Genomic DNA, 24617 nt, shown 5'->3' with positions numbered 1-24617 from the left:
GGTTTCTATTAGCACGTGTTCTCATCTTGCCGTTTTACAGATCAGTTTTTTGAAAACAGACTCACTAAATTAGTATTTTTTTTTCTGATGGACGTTTAGGTAAACGCGCGTAAATCACTGATTTTGTCGCTCTTACTTTTACAGACTAAATTTTTATTATTATGTCTTTGAAGTAGTGTAAATGAAAGTTCGACGAAATCAATTTTTCTCCAGAAATTACTTAAAAACAAGTGACAATTTTTCTGAAGATCGACTTAATTTCAACGTAATTTTGATCTTTAAACAATCTACATTTGCTGAAACTGTTCTTGTACATCAATTTGTATAATTTACCACCATAAATTTTTGATGAATTTTTAAAAACTGCCCCTTCATATATTACCGGTGACGCACGCTCGCGACCTCATTATTAAAAGGCAAGATGAGAAGACGTGCTAATAGAAACAATTACTTGTTATTTAGATATTACGTAACAAAACGTGTATAATTTCAACAACTAAATCTATCAATTTTACATTTTTGCTCCAAAATCGTTACCGGGCTCTTAACTCTTAAATGCGTAGTTATGGATGCAGCCTACACAACGAAAACATCTAATTTTATACATTACTAGCTTTTGCCCGCAACTTCGTCTGCGTGGACTTAGTAATCCCAGCTAGAGTAAGAATAGCGCCTGGACAAAGTCTTATAGCAATTATTCAATTTGAGCATATTATGCACACAAATTAGCAGACACTTCATTAATTATCTCAATTCCACCCCGCTTTTTACTTTCTTAAGGGATGATTTTCGGGATAAAAACTATCCTATGTCCTTCTCAGGGACTCAAACTATCTCTATGCCAAATTTCATCTAAATCGATTCAGCGGTTTAAGCGTGAAGAGGGAACACACAGACAGACAGACAGACTTTCGCATTTATAATATTAGTATGGATTAGATAAAATCTATTTGTTCCTATTATATACATATCCATCATCATCATCATCATCATTGGCCTTATCGTCTGTTGTAGACGATTTATGGTGTAACACCGGAGAGACACCGTTTTTGATGGCTAAAAAGATCGATACGAGACCGACACACATATACACATATGCATATATGTATCTTATAATAAAAACTCGTATAGCCTATTGAGTTCTCACCGCCCCACAAAAAAATGAATTACTTTTTAAGATATACCGTCAACCGGGGTGAATAGGGACAAAACTTGAAATGTGATTTCCCTGATAATGTATTAAAAACTACCTACACGAATTGTGTCATGCGATTTAAAACAATAGATTTTGTATGATACAATTTGTGAGGGTGGTTTTTAAGAAATTTTCAGGTGAAATCTTATTTAAAGTTTTGTCCCTATTCACCCCTGCCATCCCTATTCACCCCATTTGAGGGTAATATGTGTCATGCAGGATACTACGAGCAGCTGTCGCGGCCGGGGCCGGAGATGCTGATCGCCAAGCAGAACGCCTTGGCGGCGCACACGCAGCTGTGTAAGTTGTTAGGGCTCCGTAACCGACCGACCGACCGACCGACCGACCGACCGACCGAACGACCGAACGACCGACCGACCGAACGACCGACCGACCGAACGACCGACCGACCGAACGACCGACCGACCGACGAAAGATATAACTCCGTAATAGATGGATACAGTCTAAGGAAAAAACGTGCCTCGAAAATCAAGAAAATTTGATTCTCGATCAGAGGGCGCTACTAGCTTTGGCCTACTGTCGTATAGATGGCGTTGACGGTTTCGTTTGTTATTTAACAATTTTAACGCATATCAGTGAAAGAACATGGGTCAAAATCGTATAAAAATAATTAATGCAAATATTGCAAATAAAAAAATTCATTTATCCATATATAAATATTTTTTTTGATATTTTTATTTTTAGTTTTAATCGTGTGTCGATAGATGGCAGTGAATTTACTGTGGTTACAAAATTTACTATGACAGTACCGCTCTATCCTATTATATCCTCTTTGGTAGTAGTGACCCTGCCTATGAAGCCGATGGTCCCGGGTTCGAATCCCGGTAAGGGAATTTACTTGTGTTATGAGCACAGATGTTTGTTCCTGAATCATGGATGTTTTCTATATAAGTATTTATCTGAGTACCCACAACACGAGCCTTCTTGAGCTTACCGTGGGGCTGGGAATAGGGTATTTGACTACTAGTTAAATTAGTTTCTTTATTCGAACTGTCAAAATGATTTTACTACTATGCAATTTATATGAAACACTAGCATGTGACGTCACAATCGAACTAACTACTCTTTATAGTTTTATACGGGTTTTAAAATAGAAATTGTGTCTAAAAATAACTGCTGTCTACGTTTCTCTATTAATCTTCTGGTGCTTTATTTCATGCATGGTGTAAAATAATTTATTTTGAATACAGTCCCTAACAGTCAAATACCCTATTATATAAAAGCGACGAAAAAGCCTTCTTCATATTGACCTTATTGCCGTTGCAAATTCGTAAAAAGTGGTATTTTCTATAAAAAGGGACCTTGTCGATGTCGCTTACGCCATTATTAACGACGCTCCGATATAAATACAATGCCGCGCGACGCTGTGCGGCGTAAGCGCCATCGACAATAAGGTCCCTTTTCATAGGAAGTGCCCCAAATTAGAGAAATTCTTAGTTTTCAGTCATTATACTAATTTCTAAATGTTGCTTTGTACATTCGCAGGGCAAAATACAATGAAGAGACCATTCTTCTATAGCGAAAGCCAACACTACAACGGCCCGCCTTTACTGCATAGATACGAGGTAACATATCACTAATTGTGGTATTTTAGGCGGAATTACCAACTCCTAGTCACGGCATTCCGAGCCTTGCGTGGTGAGTCGGACTGTCCCGAAATTGTCTCTGGTCTCGTGCGTCTGTTTATCCCGGACGTCCCTCGATGGCCCTTAGACCACGACAACGCGATCTATTGGCCGTGCCGCCGGGGCGCACCGTATCGCGCAGGAACTCGCCGCTGCCCCGCGCCCGCGCCCGCGCCCGCCCACTGCTCAATGCGCTCCTGGCATCGACGCCTGAGTGCGACCTATTTGCGTGGCGATGGACGGCAGTGTATAATGAATGCCTGAGATTCTGTGAGGCGATGGATGCTAGGTGCTCAACTGTTCCAACATAATTTGTCTGTCTGTCTATTCTAATGTTATGTGATATTATTGTTGTTATAATTGTTGCTGTTTTATGTATTATTATTGCTGTTAGTTTTAAGTTTCGTGACGCATTGGTTCAACTGTAATGTCATGTAAACATTCTTATCAATAAAATAAAAATAAATAAAAAAAATCTATAAAAAGGGACCTTATTAAATTAAATTAAATTAAATTAAAAAGCTTTTATTTCGGATTAATTACATCCATAGAATTACATATTGTTTGAATTAAAATTAAAACAATTAAATTAATGTTAAACTTAAAACTAACTTAAACTAAACATATTTAAAAAAGATTACTTTTTAAAATCTGCACGTCGCGCGTGCGATTTCGCCCAGTGGCCAAATATCGGGCTGTCATATGCCCCTGCGACCGCACTCAGGGGCCCGTCGGTGCTGCCGCGCGCACGGCGCATCAGGGACGCGACGCGTTTGCGCATAATGGCATGGAAATCATCCGTGTGTGCCTCCGCGAACATCCCAGAAGCACTGCAGTACCGCGGCAGCCCCATCAGCATCCTGGACGCGTTATTGTCGATGGCGTTTACGCCATTATTAACGATGCTCCGATATAGATACAATGCCGCGCGAAGCTGTGCGGCGTAAGCGCCATCGATAAGGTCCCTTTTCATATAAAATGCCCCAATTTACGTAATGCTATGGAAATATTAATTACCATTAAATTATGCGGATATTGATATTTGAGCGTTTACTTTTTTTTGCCATTTTTGTTATGTGGCCTTTTTTGTCAGTTTGGTCAAAGATAAATATAACTCCGTAATAGATGGATACAGTCTAAGGAAAAAACGTGCCTCGAAAATGATGAAAATTTGATTCTCGATCAGATGACGCCACTAGCTTTGGCCTACTCTCGTATAGAGGGCGTTGACGGTTTCGTTTGTTGTTTATCATTTTAACGCATATCAGTGAAAGAACATGGGTCAAAATCATATAAAAATAATTAATGCAAATAAAAAAATCATTTATCCATATTTAAATACATTTTAACGTATTTTTACATACATTTTTAAGTTTTAAAGTATATCGATAGATGGCAGTGAATTTGTTACAAAATTTACTATGACAGTACCGCTCTATCTTATTATATCCTCTTTGGTTTTGTGTTATTTCTAGTCAGGATCACGAGTTCTTTTCATCCTTGTAGGAGAAAAAAAAAATGTCCCAAATGATCCATACATTTTTCAAACTTCCTTTTTGTTACAGCCATAGAAAGTGTATAAAACAATCACAATAGGAAAAAAACTTGGGACTTTTATTATTCCATTAGGATCTAAAGAGCTCGTGATTCTGTCGAAATAAGAAATAACACAAAAGTAGCAAAAAAGGTCACATAAAAAAATGGCAAAAAAAAAGAAACGCTCATTTAAATTGTCTACTCCATGTAAATATCTAATTATTATTTTCGCTCATTTTTAGGGTTCCGTACCCAAAGGGTAAAAACGGGACCCTATTACTAAGACTCCGCTGTCCGTCTGTCTGTCTGTCACCAGGCTTGTATCTCATGAACCGTGATAGCTAGACAGTTGAAATTTTCACAGATGATGTATTTCTGTGTCCGCTATAACAACAAATACTAAAAACAGAATAAAATAAATATTTAAATGGGGCTCCCATACAACAAACGTAATTTTTTTGCCGTTTTATGTGTAATGGTACGCAACCCTTCGTGCGCGAGTCCGACTCGCACTTGGCCAGTTTTTTAACACTTATATTAACTTCACTTTATAAAATTTTTTTTTTTTTTACTTGTAACTAACGAACCTACTTCTAAGGTCCACTTGCACCGTTCACTAACCCGGGATTAACCGGTTAAATGGAGTTACCATGGTTACCAGTACAATTTGACACTGGGTTAACGGTATATCCGGTTAATCCCCGGTCAGTGGGATGCTGTAAGTGGGGCTAATACTACGAGTATTATGGATCTGAAGTTTTATCGTATCATATCATATAATTTATTCAGTAATAATCATATATTGTCATTGGTATACAAATACAGTAAGCAGCAGAAGTTGCTAAGCGGGCGAGGTGTTCAAAATTACCTTGACACGCTCTTAGGGTCGGTTGCACCACACTGTTTGTCACGGTTAAAGAGTTCGCTAAATTTTATTGTACGGAAAGTTTCGGAAAAGTCGACGTTAATCAGTCTGTCAAGTGCGGATGGTGCAACTGGCACTTATCTTAACAATAAAGTCACGTTGAGATCATTTTGAACACCTCGCCCGCTTAGCAACTTCTGCTGCTTACAGTACATGTGTTATAGAACGCAATAAACTTATTAAATTAATAATTTACCTTCCAGGATATACCAAGAATCCTTCAGTGAGTGACATTCCAAAGCGGCGGTGAATAATAAATATATTATAATATAAAGTTAATAATAATTGTAAAACTATGTTCTCTTAAAGACGATAATCTCTCGGTTTTCTTTTGTAATAATATATTTTTTATCGTGTTGAATATAAATATGGTGGCTACAGTCCTTTATTTAGCAAATAATTAAAACTTAAAACACCAGATTTTTATGCTGAATGCTCAAATATTTTCCAAAATTTACCCTATTTAACAAGCTTGACAATGATAATTTGCCTAACATTTTTGCCAAACTGTCATTGTCATGAAACGTTTTGGCAAATTGACAAAACGTGAAATGTGACAAATGTCAATGACGATTCGTTAACCATGAATTTAATATTGAATACGTAGCATCGGTACCACTGTTAACTAATCACAAATGTTATTGAGACTCGGTCATGTTAGTCTAAACGCGAAATTTTACATTCTTTTTCCAGAAATATTTCAAATAATATTGCAATAAAGGACTGTAGAGCCAAAAATCACTCTAAGCAATCTAATTTAAAATAAACGTTGAAAATTGTACAAATTACAGTAAAAATGATGGCATTTTTCGCTTATATCAGTATGAAATTACGTACAATAATTACAGATTACGAAGAAGTTTATAATTTTTAGTCATGAACACACTTGTCGCTTAACTTCAAACTCGTATAAATCCACTCTACCATCTTAGGAAATATCTTTTCTTAATAACAAAATCGCAAAATCTGACAGTTTGATTTATCCGAGTTTGAAGTTAAGTGACTCACTTTTATATTTAGTTTTTGATGAAGATAACTAAAATAAAGTACTCGATATAAATATATAAGGCTCTGGCCTGATAATTGTTAAAATTCATATTGTAAAAGACGAAAAGGTTATCTTAAAATATTTCATATGACTATGACAACCCTGCAGTGGACGTTAAGATACAAATCAGAAACTTGATTTTATAAGAACGGAAAAGTTTTTTTTTTTAAATTAAGGTATTGTAAATCTTAATGAGGCACCTAACACCTTCAAATATAAAAAAAAATCTTTGGAATTTATTAGAAAACAGGCTCCCATTTTATCAATTTGACACTGAAAATTCGGGCCAAAATGTAACTTCTGACACTAGGCAGAAGTGACATTTCTAGTGTCAGATGACAATAATTGTCAGGTTAGTAAAATAAGGGTCTGTTATTATGAAAAAATGTGGTACTTTATCGGAAAATAATTAGTATTTTCTGAACTTATCAAAGCTGCAGCAATTTTTTTGACCAAATTCACTCATTTATTCTGTGTGATAATTTTCTATTTGATAATCAAATTATATTTTTCATCAAATCAAATTATTCAGAGACATGTATATTATTTTGTTTGTTATGTAATTTTTTTCATATTATGTTTGATTTATTTTTAAAAATTTAAAATATATTTATGTAACGCGATAATAGTTTAGTTATAATATTATAGTTACCAGTAAGTCGATGGATATGCCATTATATAGAAGTCATTTATACTTAACTGAGATACCGTCATACAATTGTAGGTATGATTGAATAGATTGAGAAAACTATGGTCTCTTGTCAATTTGGCAAAAATAACTAGTTCGCCAGTCATGCACTTTCCAAAAAATGGCTTTCCATCACAGAAGGGTGATCATCATCATCACATGTTTCAAGTGCAATACGAAAGTTTCCATCTGAAATTCCAATAAAAATTCTGATAAAAAGTTTCTTATTGCAGGTGAAGCATAAGGACCCTTTTCTGATGGAAAGCCATATATAAACTTTTTTACAGATTTCAAATTCGAATTTGAATTGCGGCTACCAACTAATAACATTGACAAGAGTCCATGCTATACAGATGTCAATGTTTGATATCATAAATCATGAAAGATATTTACAAAGACAACATAACTGACAAAATTGAACGTAAAAGTTACGTTCGCACTTGTCTACGTGATAGCGTAATAAAAAGTGTGTTCGTCTCTTATCGTGCAGTGTTAAAAAATGACGTTTGCTTTATCGTTAACTTATCATTGTTTATCACACTCCCACAGATATGATTTGCAGATATGACAATGACAATTTTGACAATTGTCAATCGCTAACAAGCGCAGCGGTTGCTATTTGTAATATTAGCAAATTGTACACATGTCATATTTATTGTCACCATGGTGAAGTGTGAAGACAGTTGTTAACTGTCATGTTTGCAAAATTGTCAGTTGTGTTGTGTTGTATTTGTAATACAACCAGCACCAATAATAACGCTAACTACTCGGTAAAAGTTTTTACTATTTTCTAAAAGTTTTACAAAAAGAGATATGTCATTGTATGTACATAAGTCACTATAGGCCGACAAGAAATTGTAGAAAATTATTGAGGGCGCCACTTCCTACGTAACTGTCACATTTTTGACGTAAAATGAAATCAGAAGTAATGAAAAATTAGACATGGCAACAATATATATATTTGAATATTTTGTGTGTATTGTGGCAAACAAATGAACAGTTTATCTATCTATCTATCAACAATTTAGTATGGATTTTTCTAGTTACATTTAATTTAATTTCTACTATTTTATGTCGCACTATAGATAAGTTTTGCAATAGACAAATATGAAACAAAGAGGTGGTCTATCACATAGGTATACTTTTAAAAATTATTTCCATAGACAACGTTTGGCGGGAAAATATTTACTTTGTTTTTAAATTTGCTCATAAAAAATATATTTAAACTTTGAAAATGTCGACGTGTCGGAGTCTATCCAGACTACTTACGAATATTTTATATATTTTAATTTCATACAAAGTTTAAATCAATTTTTTTATAAATAGTTTTAAAAAGAAAGTTAATGTTTTCCCGCCAAACATTATCCATGGAAATATAGTTTTAAAAGTACATGTGATGGGCCTCCTCTGTGTTTCATATTTGTCTATTGCAACTTATCTAGTGACCTATGTATAACAATGAGAGTGTATATCTATTTGTAAAGCTATCAGATGTTGGCAGATACATTTGCTGCGTTGTTATATGTGGCTTTCCATCACAGAAGGGCCCTTATGCTTCATGCGCGATAAGGATTTGAAATTTCCACCGAAATTCTGTTAGGGGGTTTTGAGAAAAAATGGTACTATTCGCTTTTTTTTTAAACCATCAACTTTTGGGTTATTTAGACTCACAATCACGAGTACTATGGAATGAGACAGAGAAAAAAGTCCCCAGTTTTTCATACAAATTTTGGGTGTCAGTTTTGTAACGGCCCATACAAAATGTATGTGAAAATGCGTTACAAAACTGAAAATTTTTTGGGTCATTTTTTTTTTCTTTTAAATCGATAGTCCTCGTGATTCTGAGTAGAAATAACCCATAAGTTGATGGATTTTTGAAAAAAGTAAATGGTACACTTTTAAGTGAAAATTCCCGTATATTCCGTCCTTATTGCAGATAAAGCATAAGGACCCTTTTCAGATGGAAAGCCACTTATTGATGCTGATTGTACCGTTGTGGAGTGCCAATCGTATTCAGTGACTCGTAAAAAGTGAATAGACTGGAGTGATATTGATCGAATTTACAAGCGGATACGGTATCATAGGTGTAAGGTATATTATATTGCGTCACAACACTTGTTCGGTAATAAAATGGACTATAGACCAAATATGCGGGTATTTAAAAAATCTTATGAATAGAAATAACTTTCGTAAAGAATCAGCAACGCGTAATGTCAGCAAAACCGTTAGCTAAGCATACCTACATAATTAGCCTCATGCATGAAGTTTATATTTGAACGAAATATGTTTTATTCGGATGTTTGTTACCGTTATATCATGTTACAAATGCATTTCCGTTTTTAAATTACCATTTAATCACTTAAAATTATAAATAAAAAGTACAAAAATTTGCCAGCGAAAAGCTAGTGAGCGAAATGCTCGAAACGCCACGTGACGTCACGCGTTCGGCAGATTAGTGTCATTAGTAGCAAACGTCAGTTGGGCCGCCCAACGTGTGACGTCATCACGCTCTGTCGAATTCGCGCCAAAAATTATGAGCGTTTCAACCGCTCAAAAATTTTCAACATTTTAAGTATTTTTTAATAAAATAATGTTAAGGTTTTACAAAAGTATTTTTATCATTTCCGGTGTTCCAACGATATAAATTATGAATCCAAAAATAAAAATAAAATCATGCATGGAGCTAATTGTAGAGATGCTGAGCTAATAACCTTGCTGACTGTACATAAGTCTATACGTGTCCAAGTATAGTATGAAATTTCTCAAATGATTTTCACGCCTAAGACCCTAAATTGTTAAACAAAAGCCATTGTTTCTTTTATGCGAGCGGTGGGCTACCATGTCTTAGCGCGTGCCAAAGCAACAATGTCGTTTAAATAGCGGCTGTATTGTGGTGGTTTTAATTGTATGGTTCAAATCAATGTACAGTCGAAGGCAAAAATATCGATCCAGACAAATTGCTCAAAAATATGTGAACACGGCTTTATTGTCTAAGGTGCAAGAGCGTACACATATTTTTGAAACTGTGATTGTATATATATTTATGCCCTTGACTGTACTTGTAACATGTTTTGGTAATGTAGGACCATAGACCGACTCAATGTAGGCGAGCGCTCATATTATTACTTAGATTTGAATCTTAAAACCATCACGATACAGCCGCTATTTAAACGACACTGTTGCTTTGGCACGCGCTCAGGCACGGTAGCCCACCGCTCACAAAAAAGAAACAATGGCTTTTGTTTAACAGATTAGGGCCTTAGGCGTAAAAATCATTTGAGAAAATTCATACTTTACTATTAAGTGACTGGGCGTTCATATCGTCGCCTTAAAATGTGACGTTTTCAACCAAAAGGTACCACATTGTCGCTTGTCGATAAGGTTAATTTCTAATTGAAGCTATATGGAAATAGTGCCTTACTGACAAGCGACAATAAGTACCCTTTTGGTTGAAAATGGTACAAATACTTTACGCATAGCGGTCTATAGTCGAAAAGGAATAATACCTTATTTCAAAAAATCTTGCCAAAGTTTGACTAAAAATACACGCATACTTTAGCGTGTTTGTCGTGATCGCGCTACCTTAAATAGGTTTGAAATATAAAATTTAATTTTCCAAAGATATTATTAGCCTATCTATCAATGCTACCGAAGCTTACCCTACTACAGCGAATATTTGAGCCATTTTCAACCTAAAGGGTACTTATTGTCGATTGTCAATAAGGCGCTATTTCCATATAGCTTCAATTCGAAATCAACCTTATCGACAAGCGACAATCAAAAATCAAAAAAATCAAAATCAAAAATGTTTATTTTCTTTAACAATCTCATCATCTTAAAAATTAGTGGTTGGAACCTCCTTTTAAGCTTTAAAAGCCTGTGCCAGGAGGTACCGCCCTTCCTTATCTGGAGAATATTGACAATGTGGTACATTTTGATTGAATACGTCACATTTACGGGCATTTTCACCTAAAAGTGTACCATTTACTTTTTTTCGAAAATCTATATCAACTTTTGGGTTATTTCTACTCAGAATCACGAGGACTATCGATTTAAAAAGAAAAAAAAATGTCAGTTTCGTAACGCATTTCCACATACATTTTGTATGGACCGTTACAAAACTGACACCCAAAATTTGTATGAAAAACTGGGGACACTTTTCTTCTGTCTCATTCAATAGTACTCGTGATTCTGAGTCTAAATAACCCGAAACTTGATGGTTTTTCGAAAAAAAAGTAAATGGTACCATTTTTTTTGAAAACCCTCTTACACCACATAATTCAATAGGCCTCAGGAGTGACGCCACAGTATCTCGCCCGTGAGATAGACTACCCGTCCCACTCTCATTAATACGATTAGAAAAGGACGGAAGGAAATACTGTCGCGCTCCTCCTAGAGGCCAAAAAAGGCATAAATAACAGTATAGAAATATTCGTCGGAGTACGGTAGGCTTTGGTAGCTCAGTAGCTAGAGCGGTGGGCCGGTTCGCAAGTTCGAATTTCATCCGAAGCGGTGAATTTACTTTTAAAATGTGGCTTTCCATGAGAGAAGGGTCCTTATGCATCGTCTACAGTAAGGACGTCTAACATAATTTCTGTTGAAATTTCAGATGTTTATTGCACTTGGAGCGTAAGGGTCCTTCTGTGAGGGAAAGCCACGAATTGTTATGAAGTGAGACTAGTATCAAAATCTTGTTTAGATATTTAAAAAAAAACAAAAAGTATTAGGTTTATATTTCAGACCTATACTTAGTGTGACTATTCTACTTTATATATTTTTGTTTGGTGCTCGTAATATTAGTTTTCCTTCCGAATTTTCTGCATTTTTCATAGTTGTTAATGATGGAGTACAATGTTTCTGGAATATTGTCGCGCACAGTAGGAAGATCGCTAGAGTATGTAGCAACGTTTAAGATAAAATATTGGGGGTCGAAAGTGACACAGGTTCGAATTTAACCCCTGGGGATTAAAGAGATCCCCAAATTTTATCCAATTAAAATTGTTTTGTAATAACTCTGGGGATTGAAAAGATCCCAAAAAGTTTTGGGGGCTGAAAAGACTCCCAAAACACTTGGGTATCAAAAAAGATCCTTAACAATTTTGCCTAATTTTGTTATTTTTGGGTGAAATTTGGGGTTGTCTAACCCCATTTTATTTACCATATTATTAGTAGGTTAAGGAAGGTGGGTAGATATTTTTGAATAATGCAAGAGCGTGCATTTGTAGACCGGAGTCTTGTATCTATTATAAATAAATCGAAAAGATATTTATATTGAGAAATATATATTTTGAATTTTATATATAAGCGGGATGGACCGGGATTTTTTTGTGTTGTGCAATTTGTTTTCTTATGTTTGGAAATGAAAAAAAAAAAAAACCAAATGAAATACATGTGACACTTTTTGTAGCGCCCATAGGCTAAGTTAGCGCTAACAATCGGGCTATCTGTATGCCTGTTTGCAACCTAGTTCATAAATGAAATTATTTCGAACATTGACTCTAAATAGAATTTCTAAATAAAAAAGTGAAATTTTTATCGATATTGTTTTGTTATCGTCGTGTATACAAAATGTGAGAAAACAATTTGCACCTGCCAGTGGATCGTTTAAGGTTACTCTATAAATATTATGGTTCTAAAAAAATAATAGTTATTCAAACCTAATGTGGTCAAAATCAACATACATTTTCAAGCAAAGCGTTAGTTTTTCGCATGTCAATAAGGATCTCTTGCCATAAAAATTTAATTAAAAATGGCCCTTATTGACAACAACTTTTGTCTGAAAACTTCACATGGCTGGGTCAATATTTAAGAGAAAAACATATAACGATTACGATTCAGAATTAAATGTTTTAATAACAATACCAAACCGTTGAATAAGTGTGTATTACTGTAAAAAAAGATTTTTTGCTTTTAAGAGTTGGGGGCTGAAAAGACTCCCAAAATTGGGGATCGAAAGAGATCCCAAACAATTTTAGTTAATTATGTATACGGATATTATTTTGAATTAAAAATATAAAAATTACTATATATCTATGGGATAGCCTTAAAACTACTGGCGTTGTGCGCTCTTTATTGACCAAAGCTGTGAAATTCGATGCAAAGATCGTTAATTATAAATAATATTATGAATACACACATTTTATTTACAGATAATACGCAGGTTATACTTTAAATGAAGTGTTGTTATAATATTGAGCTGGCTAAAAAGAATAGCATATTTTTTTCTTATCTATGACTAATTTTTTAATTATTTTTTTCTTGTCAGAAGTCGACAAGATTTTATATGAAATAAAATGTGTGTATGGGTCTCGTTTCATATACGAATCGGCTCACTCGGACAAATATTGCATAGTTTACGTAAAAATATATTTGTCATATTTTTTTTATATTACCTATTCACACTTGGCTGTGATTTTAGAACTTATTAGTAATTTTTTTTGCATTTTTTTCATCATTTATTGTGGCAACACTGTACCAATAAGTCTAAGAAAAAAATGTCGGTCCCTAATTTGACAGCTGATATAAATAGGCGCTGTACCAAGCCATATTTTGTGGCTCCGATTGTCAAATGTTAACACTTACTGTCCGTGCATTATAACATGCACCGTCAAACTACTCTGTCACGTCTACGTGACGTCAGAAATAGATGGCTCTATACATGTGTGCATTACCTGTAATGCACGGACGTATCGACCCATGTCATGGTTGAAAGCGAGGACCAGCATGGTATGAATCTTCTCAAATGATTTTTACGTCTAAGACCCTAATCTGTTAAACAAAAGCAATTGTTTCTTTTGTGCGAGCGGTGTCCTACCGTGTCTGATCGCGTGCCAAAGCAACAATGTGGTTTAAATAGCGGCTGTATCGTGGTGGTTTTAAGGTTCAAATCAATGTACTTGTGACATGTTTTGGTAATGTAGGACCATCAACCGACTCAATGTAGGTTAGCGGTCGGCCATTGTGTGCCTCAATGGCACGCGCCGTCGCACGCGCTCGAACACAATGGCACACAATGGCCGACCGCTCTAAATAAAAGAAACAATGGCTTTTGTTTAACAGATTAGGGTCTTAGACGTAAAAATCATTTGAGAAGATTCATACTATAAAAGTGTTAACTTTTGATATTCAGTTACCGCATAATGTACAGAACCGTACAACGTTATCTACATCAAATAATCTTTTGGTCGTATAGTCGCCATCAGATATATCGGAGCGGCCAAGGTGCTCAATCATATCTGAACACGCGCTCTAACGGCCCGGCCACGACATTGCGCAACCGGCGACGGTGGCAACCATAGGTGGGAACGAAAGGTCGGATCGCTGTGTCTCGCTCCAACCTATGGCCGCCGCTTGTCGCTGCCGCCGCCGCGCAATGTCGTGGCCGGGCCGTAACGCCTTGATGATGGAGGCGTGTTTAGATATTTGTGAGCACCTCGACCGCTCCGATATATCTGATGGCGACTGTACAACTTATATATAGGCCGAAAGGGTTGTAAGGTATAACTTGATTGCTTTTTTTTATTTACTTTTTTTTTTCTATATTTGGTGTTAGTGGCCCGTTTGTATATGAATCGTGTAGGATAGGAGGAATAGAGTAAAGAATGCTAGAAATACAATCTTTTGTTTATATATTTTTTACAGCAGTGGCCATTTTCAAATAAAATAAGCGGAAAAATTGTTTTCGAGTTTCATTGATAACCTACCTGCCCTTAGAAGAAGATTTAAAGGTTCCGTACCCAAAGGGTAAAAACGGGACCCTATTACTAAGACTCCGCTGTCCGTCTGTCACCAGGCTGTATCTCATGAACCGTGATAGCTAGACAGTTGAAGTTTTCACAGATGATGTATTTCTGTTGCCGCTATAACAAATACTAAAAAGTACGGAACCCTCGGTGCGCGAGTCCGACTCGCACTTGGCCGGTTTTTTGATAAAGGTTATTCAATCTACCCCCCTGTAATTCAGTATTTGGTAGGGTGCCTTGGGTTAAGATAGAAGGGTTTTTTTATGAGGGGTGCGACAAAAAAAATCCGAATGCCAAAGCATTACGGACTTTTCATCTTACCCCTCATAAAAAACCCTTCAATTTAACGCAACGCATCCTATAATATTTATTTACTTTAAATAATTTTTACGGTTTGTTCGTATGTTTCACAACAGTTTAACCCTTAAATGCATAATGATGTATATATGCATCGTAAAAAATATATGTTTTTTTAAATACTATGATTTTTTTCTTTATTTTTCCCTCAATCTATACAACATGCCACATCTATTTCAATGTATTAAAAAGTTATACAAAAAATCATGCATTTAAGGGTTAAATTTTCAACCAAAAGGTACCACATTGTCGCTTGTCAATGAGGGCTAACGCGTATGAATTCGCCGCTAGGGGCGCTAGTGTAGATGGTGGTCTTTTCCATAGTTCGAAATGTCACTTCAATGACTGACAGCTGTTCTTTAGTCTTTTGGACCAACATCAACAGAGGCGCCAACTGGTGAGCAAAAAAACGATAGCCCTCATAAGGTTGATTTCTAATTGAAGCTATATGGAAATAGCGCCTTACTGACAAGCGACAATACCCTTTTGGTTGAAAATGGCACATTTATTTACTGACATGACATGGGACCAATGGGACACAGAGTAGTAAAACCGTCACCATTAATATGCATACTAGCTGTATGCAGGGGTCAGAGACCACAGACATGAATATTCCCATTTTATTTTGGTTTACATTTAAATAATCAGGCGGCATAATTGTGTAGTGGTCAAAGACATTTCGTTATAGTTTTTAAAATAAGTATAGTTGGTCAAGCAAATCTTGTCATTAGAAAAAGGCGGCAAATTTAAAAAATGCAGGCGCGAAAGGATATCGTCCCATAGAAAATTTGATTTTCGCGCCTTTTTCTACGGACAAGATTTGCTTGACCAACTATATTGAGTAAAAACATCAGGAGTCCTCAGACGTGGATGTATATGTACAGAAATTTTTAAACACTACACACATTTGGACTACACATATATGTTATGAATGCAGTAGGCCTAGCACAGGAGCGCCGCGACAGTATTGCGCGCGCGACATGGACTACCCGTCTTTTTCTAACTGTAGGTTATGCTCCGCGGGCCAGGAGCATATATCGTCAGTCATCGCCTCCCGGCTGATACTTTGTCAGATGATAGTTTAGATGCTACCATGAATTAAAAAATGTGACATTTTCAACCAAAAGGTACTACATTGTCGCTTGTCAATAAGGTTGATTTCAAATTGAAGCTATATGGAAATAGCGCCTTATTGACAACCGACAATAAGTACCCTTTTGATTGAGAATGGCACCAATAGTCAGCCGGTTGTATCGCGGTGGAAAGACCGTCAGCTGTCCACATGAACATGTAAAAAAAACGCGCCTTACCATTTACGTCCGCAAAGTATGCGTATTGCGATTCGGAATTGTAGTTTATTGAAGCACCTGATGAAATGCTACAAGCAAAGTTTCATAAGTGGTATAAAGGTAAAGCGCTTATTTTGTACATGTTCAGGCCACCAGCTGACGTCCTTTCCACCGCGATACAACGGGCTGACATTGTGCCTATCACAAAAATGAAAAACCTTGCCAAGGTTCAACTCACGATTAGGTATATATTCTGCTTCGCAAAGAATGTCACTGTGCCAATAACTCATGGTCTAAGAAAGATTATTATACCATATTGTATGTATAAACCACCTTTAAATATATAAAAAGTTTAGGTATAAAAGTAGTGGTTATGACCTGACGGGTATTTTGCGTAACCTAACAGTTAAGTTTTTATTTTTAAATTCTAATTCATCAGTCATCAACCAGCCAAGGTTCCTTTACTTTTTACATATTCAATACGACAAAGAATATAAATTAAAAGTCAAAAGTCAATTACACAAATATAACTAGCGAACGGGACCGCCGTTTGATCACCCCTGCTTCAATTCTTGGTGTACCCACTAGTTTGGATTGGCAGTTGTTGCTGAACCATTCTGTGTAACGGTAGTGTCCGAAAAAAAATGTGAGTACCTTATCTTGTCTATTTGTTAATTCAATGTGTAGCAAGATCGTGTTTTGTTTTTAATTTTGTCCGATCGATAATTACATGGATATTCAGACTTAAAGTGTGCGCGTGTGTAATTCTGATTACCGCGTTATGGTTATATTTTTTGGGTTACAAATTAGTTTTAGTTTGTGGTTCTGTGATTTTTTTTTGATAAAATACCTAACCACCCAACTATAGTCGAAAATCCCACCTATCGTCCAAAACTAACTCAAATATCTTAGTTTAGGTGTGACTATTATTTTAATTACTTAGTTCTGGAGCAACATAATTTCGTAAATGGCAGAAAACATCTAGAAAAAATACAAAAAAAATATTGGTAGGGTAGGGTGCGTTGGGGTAAGTTGAACGGGTTTTTCATCGGCCGTATGCCGAAGCATTACGGGCGACTTTTCATCTTGCCCCGCATGAATAACCCGTTCAATCTCATCCCAACGCACCATACTTATGGACCAAAATTGTAGTAATTGGACATATGTGGTATTTTCTTTAAAAAGGGACCTTATTGTCGATGGCGCTTACGCCATTATTAACGATGCTCCGATATAAATACAATGCCGCGCGACGCTGTGCGGCGTAAGCGCCATCGACAATAAGGTCCCTTTTCATAGAAAATACTCCATATAGTTGGGTGGTTTTATGGACTTTATGATTATGGTAAATATTTATAATGGCCTTTTTTGTGTCCCACTGCTGGGCAAAGGCCTCCCCTTTCTTCCGCCACTCATCACGGTTTGGTGTATGCCCCCGCCAGTCGCTGCAAAATTATAATTGGGGCATTTTCTATGAAAAGGGACCTTATTGTCGATGGCGCTTACGCCGCACAGCGTCGCGCGGCATTGTATTTATATCGAAGCATCGTTAATAATGGCGTAAGCGCCATCGAGAATAAGGTCCCTTTTTATAGAAAATATCACATTTTATTAGGTACTAGCTTTTGCCCGCGATTTTGTCTGCGTGGAGTCAGTAATTTCGGTACCTTATTATTTACCCAATCTGCCTTTTATCGATTCCCCATACAAACTTCCCCCCTTTTCACCTCCTTTCTGGGATAAATACTACCCTATGTCCTTCCCCGGGACTCAAGCTATCTCTATACCAAATTTCAACTAAATCGGTTCAGCGGTTTAAGCGTGAAGAGGTAACAGAAAGACAGACACCATTTCGCATTTATAATATTAGTATGGATTTTTCAAAAACTGTTTGATATCTTGCCATGTTTCTTTACGTTGACCGAGTTGACCCAGCTGATCCCATATAGGTACGTTGGCCTAGGGCCCGTAGGGTACGTAGGGGCCCGTGGGGTCCTACTACTCGTAGTCAGGGGTCGGAAACCGGTATTTGCTCCATACAAAAATACCGGTATTATTACGTTCTTTTTCGTTCTTTTGTTTATAATTTCATTTTTTATGGGACGTTTTAATAATGCAAAATTGTTTCCTAAATACATGATTCAGTCCTACGTAATGAGCATAAAAAAATTCAAAATAGTGGGCTATTTCGGGGTTTTTAAAAAATACCGGTTCCGAACCCTGCTCGTAGTAGGTATAACTAATGTAATTTATAGCATTTTCAATTGGAACAGTTGCATTTTTTTTGTTTCGTTCGATTTCAATACAAAATAAATCCAACTATGTTTCTTTCGCTTTATATTTCAAATTGAAATGCCAGTTTTTGGGCCTTAGGAGAACATACGTCCGGGATTTTTTTGCATAGGCATTTTGAAGCATTTGTGAAGCGGACCCCAGGCTCCCATGAGCCGTGGCAAAGTGCCGGGACAACGCGAGGAAGATGATGAGGTATTTGTGCATTTTCCATTCTGTACTCAAAACCAAAATGCCGCTACTTCCTATATAGGTTAACGGCACTTACGACGTTTTAGAAACCATACGGAGGTTATTATAACATAATAAGCAATTTGTACGGTGTGCGCGCGCGACCTTAGAATTGTGGCCATAAAATTAAACATTATACTTGTATGAAGGCTTTAATCTAACTGTTTCACAAAGGATGAGATCTTTTGTTGACTAATACAAAGATCTGATTAAAATGGATGCACGGTTCTTGAATTTAATATGTCCTGTGAGTGGATAAAATTGGAATTTAAACATTTATTTATTTATCTTACTATTAAAAGGAAATCCAAATTAGCTCAGGCTTGCCTATGAATATTTTTGACGTGCCGTCAGTGCTGGTAGGCATGAAATAGTTATTTGTGCAACAAGAGAGGAAAGTTGGTTTTTCTTGCGAGGGACTCAAAAACACGAGATGTAAAATAACTTTGCTCTCGTGTTGCACATAATTTTTCACCTCAGTAGTGAGAACATATTAAAGGTTAAAATGTATTTCGAATTACACAGAATAAACAGTACCGTACCGTACCGTACCGTACCGAACCGGCCCGTAGCGTACCGTACCGTACCGTACCGTACCATACCATACCATAAAAAAATGTAATAAAAGTATGAAGTTCATGGCCTTCACTAAATTAAAAAGCTACATTGTTTCACTCCCTGGAGTGAGGAAAGTCGCACTTTCCTCACTCCAGGGAGTGACGAAAGTAGGCTTGTTCGAGCTGCTGAGGTGAAAACGTATTATTAATTTTTTCTCCCTTCTAAAGCTGATCGGGAATTTGATTGGCATTACTATAACTGATTCTTGATAGAAATTAAAAAAAAAAAGGTTTTTTTTACCGACTGTAGATACAGTTTGGCAAAAAAGAGTAGAAATTAAAAAGTGGCAACACCATAGTGTCGTTCCTTTCAAATCAATTTAAGAAAAACGGGACGACACTACAGTGTTGCCACTTTTTAATTTCTACTCTTTTTTGCCAGACTGTACATTTTACTTAGATAACGGAATTTGTCTTTCCGTATAAATAAAAATTATAATAAATGAACGGAAATAAGAATAATGTCTCCTAAGCACTGAGTTATTATACTATAGAGACGACATACCAAACAATGAAATTGTCGCAATTACAACCTGTACCACGCGGCCAAAACGTCGTAAGCGCCGTAAAACTAGCGCTTATGCGTTTAGGTCGCGAGATTCACGCTCCGCTTCTATGGTTTGATGCCAAAACGGCAGCAACTCATGGCGCAAAATACTGGTTCTCTGTGTGTGTAGAACGTTAGTAATTGTTCAATGTTCCTAAGACGATTTTTGCGAAATATCTAAATGCATACAGGTAATATGAAGGGTACACGGAAAGAACATGTCACTTTTTTTCGAAAATGAGATTTTAATCTCAAAATATAGAGCCCTCAATGAACTATTAGTTACAACTTCTGTTACCGCTGCAATTATAAATATAACTCCTTTTTTTCTCACTTTAAAATCACTACTACACGAAAATAATACCTATACTCTGTTTTGTAATTAGATTCCAAAAATCTAACCTCACTTTTTCTCTTTTCCGTATGTTTTAAGAAACTAAACAAAGCTAAAAGGATACATCTATATTTATTTTAAACGCTAGAGTATGCAAAAGGGAAATTTGAGTTTACTTCTTTACATATTTTCCATTATTACGAAAGAAAAAGGATCTGAGTGAGGTTAGTTTTTTGGAATCTAATTACAAATCAGAGTATATGGTCACATAATAACTATCTATGGTTAATTACCTACATCGTTCCTTTCAAACAGCGATAACTCAAAACGTTGTCACAGTGACTAGACATATTCTTTCCGTGTACCCTTCATATTTTTATTGTATATCTTATACCTTTAAACGAGCTATTTTGTATATGTGTTTATATATTTCGGGGATCTCGGAAACGACTAACGATTTCGATGAAATTGCTATATGGGGGTTTTCGGGGACCAAAAGTCGAAACAGCTAGGTCTTATCTCTGGGAAAACGCGCATTCTTGAGTTTTTATATGTTTCCCGAGCAAAGCTCGGTCTCCCAGATATTGGATTTTATTTTAAGAAAACTGACGACAATTGTCGCACAAAAAACCGCAACCAACGATACAGAAGAAACGGATGTCTATTAATTAATGTGAAAATTATAAAAAAAATGTTCACTATTTTGTTATAAAATTTGTAAATCGTGACAAGTTTTATACACTGCAACAAACATGATCATGCCCTTCATTCTTCATTCATGTGCATTACAATGTAAGGTAAATAATCGCTACACTATTAAAATTGACATATATCACTTCAATATGTATCAAGTGACGCAGACAAATGTAAATTAAATGGCCGCTACAATTACGAAATACCTTCGATGTTGATAGCAAACATTACGTATTTGAACTTTATAATTACGCTATTTTTGGTGGCAAGACAGTTAGTGCCAGTTGCACCATCCGCACTTGACAGACTGATCAACGTCACCCGGCGCGCCGCGGCGGTTTAATATGAAACTTTCCATACAATTAAATTTAGCGCTTATTAACGATGACAAACAGTTTGGTGGAACCGAACCTAAGTTTATGCGGCTAACATTTATAAGTTGTTAATGAGATAAAATATTACGCGTTTAGGTTGGTTTGTAGGTAAATATGTAGAATATTGGTTTAAGTCATTAACAGAGTTGTTTTTGCGGTCGATTAATTAGTAATAGATAAAACTATTAGGTATAAAGAAGGATGTAGACTTAGCGCCACTTGCACCATCTCACTAACCCGGGGTTAACCGGTTACACCTTGAAGACTCGCTCCTCCCGTAAGTTCTTCCTCTGTTACTCAGGAGGAAAATACCCACTAAGTAATTTCTCCTGTGCAGGGGCGTAGCTATAGGATATGGCGCCCGGGGCAGTCACCAAATTTGCGCCCCATGACGACTGACAAAAGTTTCCCTGCTGCTGCCTTTTGCCCATTTTGGCGCCCCCCTTTTGATGGCGCCCGGGGCACTTGCCCCCTCTGCCCCCCCCCCTACTAGTTACGCCACTGCTCCTACGGCGTTACCCTCTCTGCCGTTATTGGGGAGCCTCGTGAGGTCACGATTCTATCACGATGCTCCCCAGGCTGCCCCAGCTAATTTACTGGAGGCACCCTCGCGCCGAAGGAGGAGGGAACCGGTTAAACCTGGAGTTACCATGGTAACCAGTACTTGACACTGGGTTAACGGTTTAACCGGTTAACTCCGGGTTATTAGGATGGTGCAAGTGGCGCTTAATGTCAGTATCAAATAATATACTCTGATTTGTAATTAGATTCCAAAAAACTAACCTCACTCAGATCCTTTTTCTTTCGTAATAATGGAAAATATGTAAAGAAGTAAACTCATATTTCCCTTTTGCATACTCTAGCATTTAAAATAAATATAGATGTATCCTTTTAGCTTTGTTTAGTTTCTTAAAACATACGGAAAAGAGAAAAAGTGAGGTTAGATTTTTGGAATCTAATTACAAAACAGAGTATAGTGTAGGGGCACACGGCGTTGGAGGGGCTGCCATCTTGTGGCTTGAATCGGAAACAGAAACTCTGTCAAATTTTTGTTCTAACCATAGATTAGTATATGTGTTCTAACTTCTAACTGACAGAATAGAATAGAATAGAATAAAACTTTATTTTATGCCGATATCATCCGGCGGACTGATAGTCAGAGTGGGCCCCTACCCAAGAGCCATTCTTGATCCAATCAAACAAATACGTAATTACGTATTACAGTACATATGGTGCTACTTTCTCGCACTAGTGCGTAAAGAGCACTTTTCGTCCATATGTCGAAAGTTTAAAGGGCCATATGTACTGTAAAACGTACGATACACGTGCAAAAAGGTAATTCGCAACTCGTGTCGATTTAAAACACTCCCTGCGATCGTGTTTTAATTTATCGCCCCTCGTTTCGAATTTTCTCTTTTCCGCACTTGTATCGTAAATAACTATTTTATCACTATGGGCAAATATGACAGCATACAAGTATAGACACCAAAAGAGGAAAATTCTACTGTACCTACCTAATATGTATCACGGATCACGGAGAACCAGTGAGCAAGGCCCTGTACACGTCATAAGTAGTTCAACAACCTTGTTATACAAACAGTAATTCTTAAGGCCGTTCCATCGGTTTGCCGCTGTCTTTGTCACATCTCGCAAGAAAGAACGGGAAAGAACATACGCGCCAAGTGTCAATTTTGATCGAATCTCGTCGGTTTTTATTTATTTTAAAAAGGTTACCTTACAATATCGAAATTCTAAAGCTATAAAATTACTACTTATGTTAAGATTGTTTTTTCTTCTTTTTTTGTTTATAGTATCACATAATAAATAACCGAGTAAAGTAGGATTAAAAGTCCGAGTTAGAGGTTACTTTGGGAATTAATTGTATCGAGCAAAGTGTCATAATTCGTGTATCGGAAGCTATGTTGTTAAAGATAATATAGTCAAGAACTACATATATTTTTTCCACGTCTACGAATATCAACGCCTCTTAGAAAAACGTGATCATATAAGGAGATTTTTCGCCTTCTGGCTCAGGGAACCGCCTTAATACAAACAGTAATTCTTGTTTGTAGATTATTTGCGTAGCGTATATGACATAATGACACTAGTAACATAGGGTATTTTTTCTCTGCGCATATTATATTGATGGGACAAAAGTAACATATAGTTGGTCAAGCAAATCTTGTCAGTAGAAAAAGGGGCGAAATTCAAATTTTCTATAGAACGATAATCCTTCGCGCCTACATTTTTTTAAATCTGCCGCCTTTTTCTACTGACAAGATTTGCTTGACCAACTATACCATTATTACTCAATCATAAAATGTGACGTTTTCAACTTAAAGGTACCACAGGTTGATTTAAAATTAAATTTTTTTTTTTTTTAATTAGGCAGTCGTTTGACCACGATCCCACCTGATGGTAAGTGGTGATGTGGTCTACGGTGGAGCACGCTTACCTATGAGATACCTATTAACTCTTGCCTTGAAGAGCCCCAAATTGTACTCATGCGGAAACACAGACTCGGGCAGGGCGTTCCACTCCTTGGCAGTTCGCATAAGAAATGTGGAAGCAAAACGCTTCGTGCGTATTTTTGGAGTTCCTACCATGAAGCGATGCCGGAGTGCCGTTTGTCGTGGCTTTATGAGAAGAATGTCTTATTGACAACCGACAATGAGTACCCTTTTGGTTGAAAACGGCACAAATATCTACACACTACACTACACAGTTAACGTTTCATAAATTAATTCATATTCCATCTTATTCCAGTGTATCAAGGTGCAATATTGTACGAAATAGTAAAGTATAATTGTCATCAACGACGTATTGTGCTACCGCGCCTATTAAATTTTACATTTCCTGAATATATAATTTATAAATCGAGCAATGTCACAAGGCTATGTAGATCTATAAAATAAAGAATAGTACGTAGTAGTTAATTTGTGGAATCAACTGTCGCTTGCGGTATTTCCGGACCAATACGAGCTTCAGACCTTCAAGAAAAGAGCGTACTGCCATCTTAATTGCTAACACCAATTACCAGGCAATTCATTAATTTGTTACATACTTAATTTTATACTTATTTCTGCCACCTAGTTAGTTTTAG

General features: G+C 36.5%; 1 protein-coding gene and 1 pseudogene across 1 annotated transcript in view; both read left to right on the top strand.

Moving 5' to 3' along the window:
- Window positions 1–14716, top strand: part of LOC134753550 (uncharacterized) — a 34277-nt pseudogene extending 19561 nt beyond the window's left edge.
- A 2340-nt stretch (window positions 14717–17056) lies between these two features.
- LOC134753506 (fatty acyl-CoA reductase wat-like) overlaps window positions 17057–24617 on the top strand; it is a 53289-nt gene continuing 45728 nt past the window's right edge. Inside the window, exon 1 of the mRNA XM_063689401.1 lies at window positions 17057–17072. The gene's annotated coding sequence lies outside the window, so the exon portion shown is untranslated. The remainder of the gene's footprint in view (window positions 17073–24617) is intronic.

The sequence above is a fragment of the Cydia strobilella genome, chromosome 27 (genome assembly GCF_947568885.1).
Source record: "Cydia strobilella chromosome 27, ilCydStro3.1, whole genome shotgun sequence".
NCBI classification, from domain to species: Eukaryota; Metazoa; Arthropoda; class Insecta; order Lepidoptera; family Tortricidae; genus Cydia; species Cydia strobilella.
The sequence above is the reverse complement of the archived record's forward strand: the minus strand, read 5'-3'. Positions and strand labels throughout refer to the sequence as shown.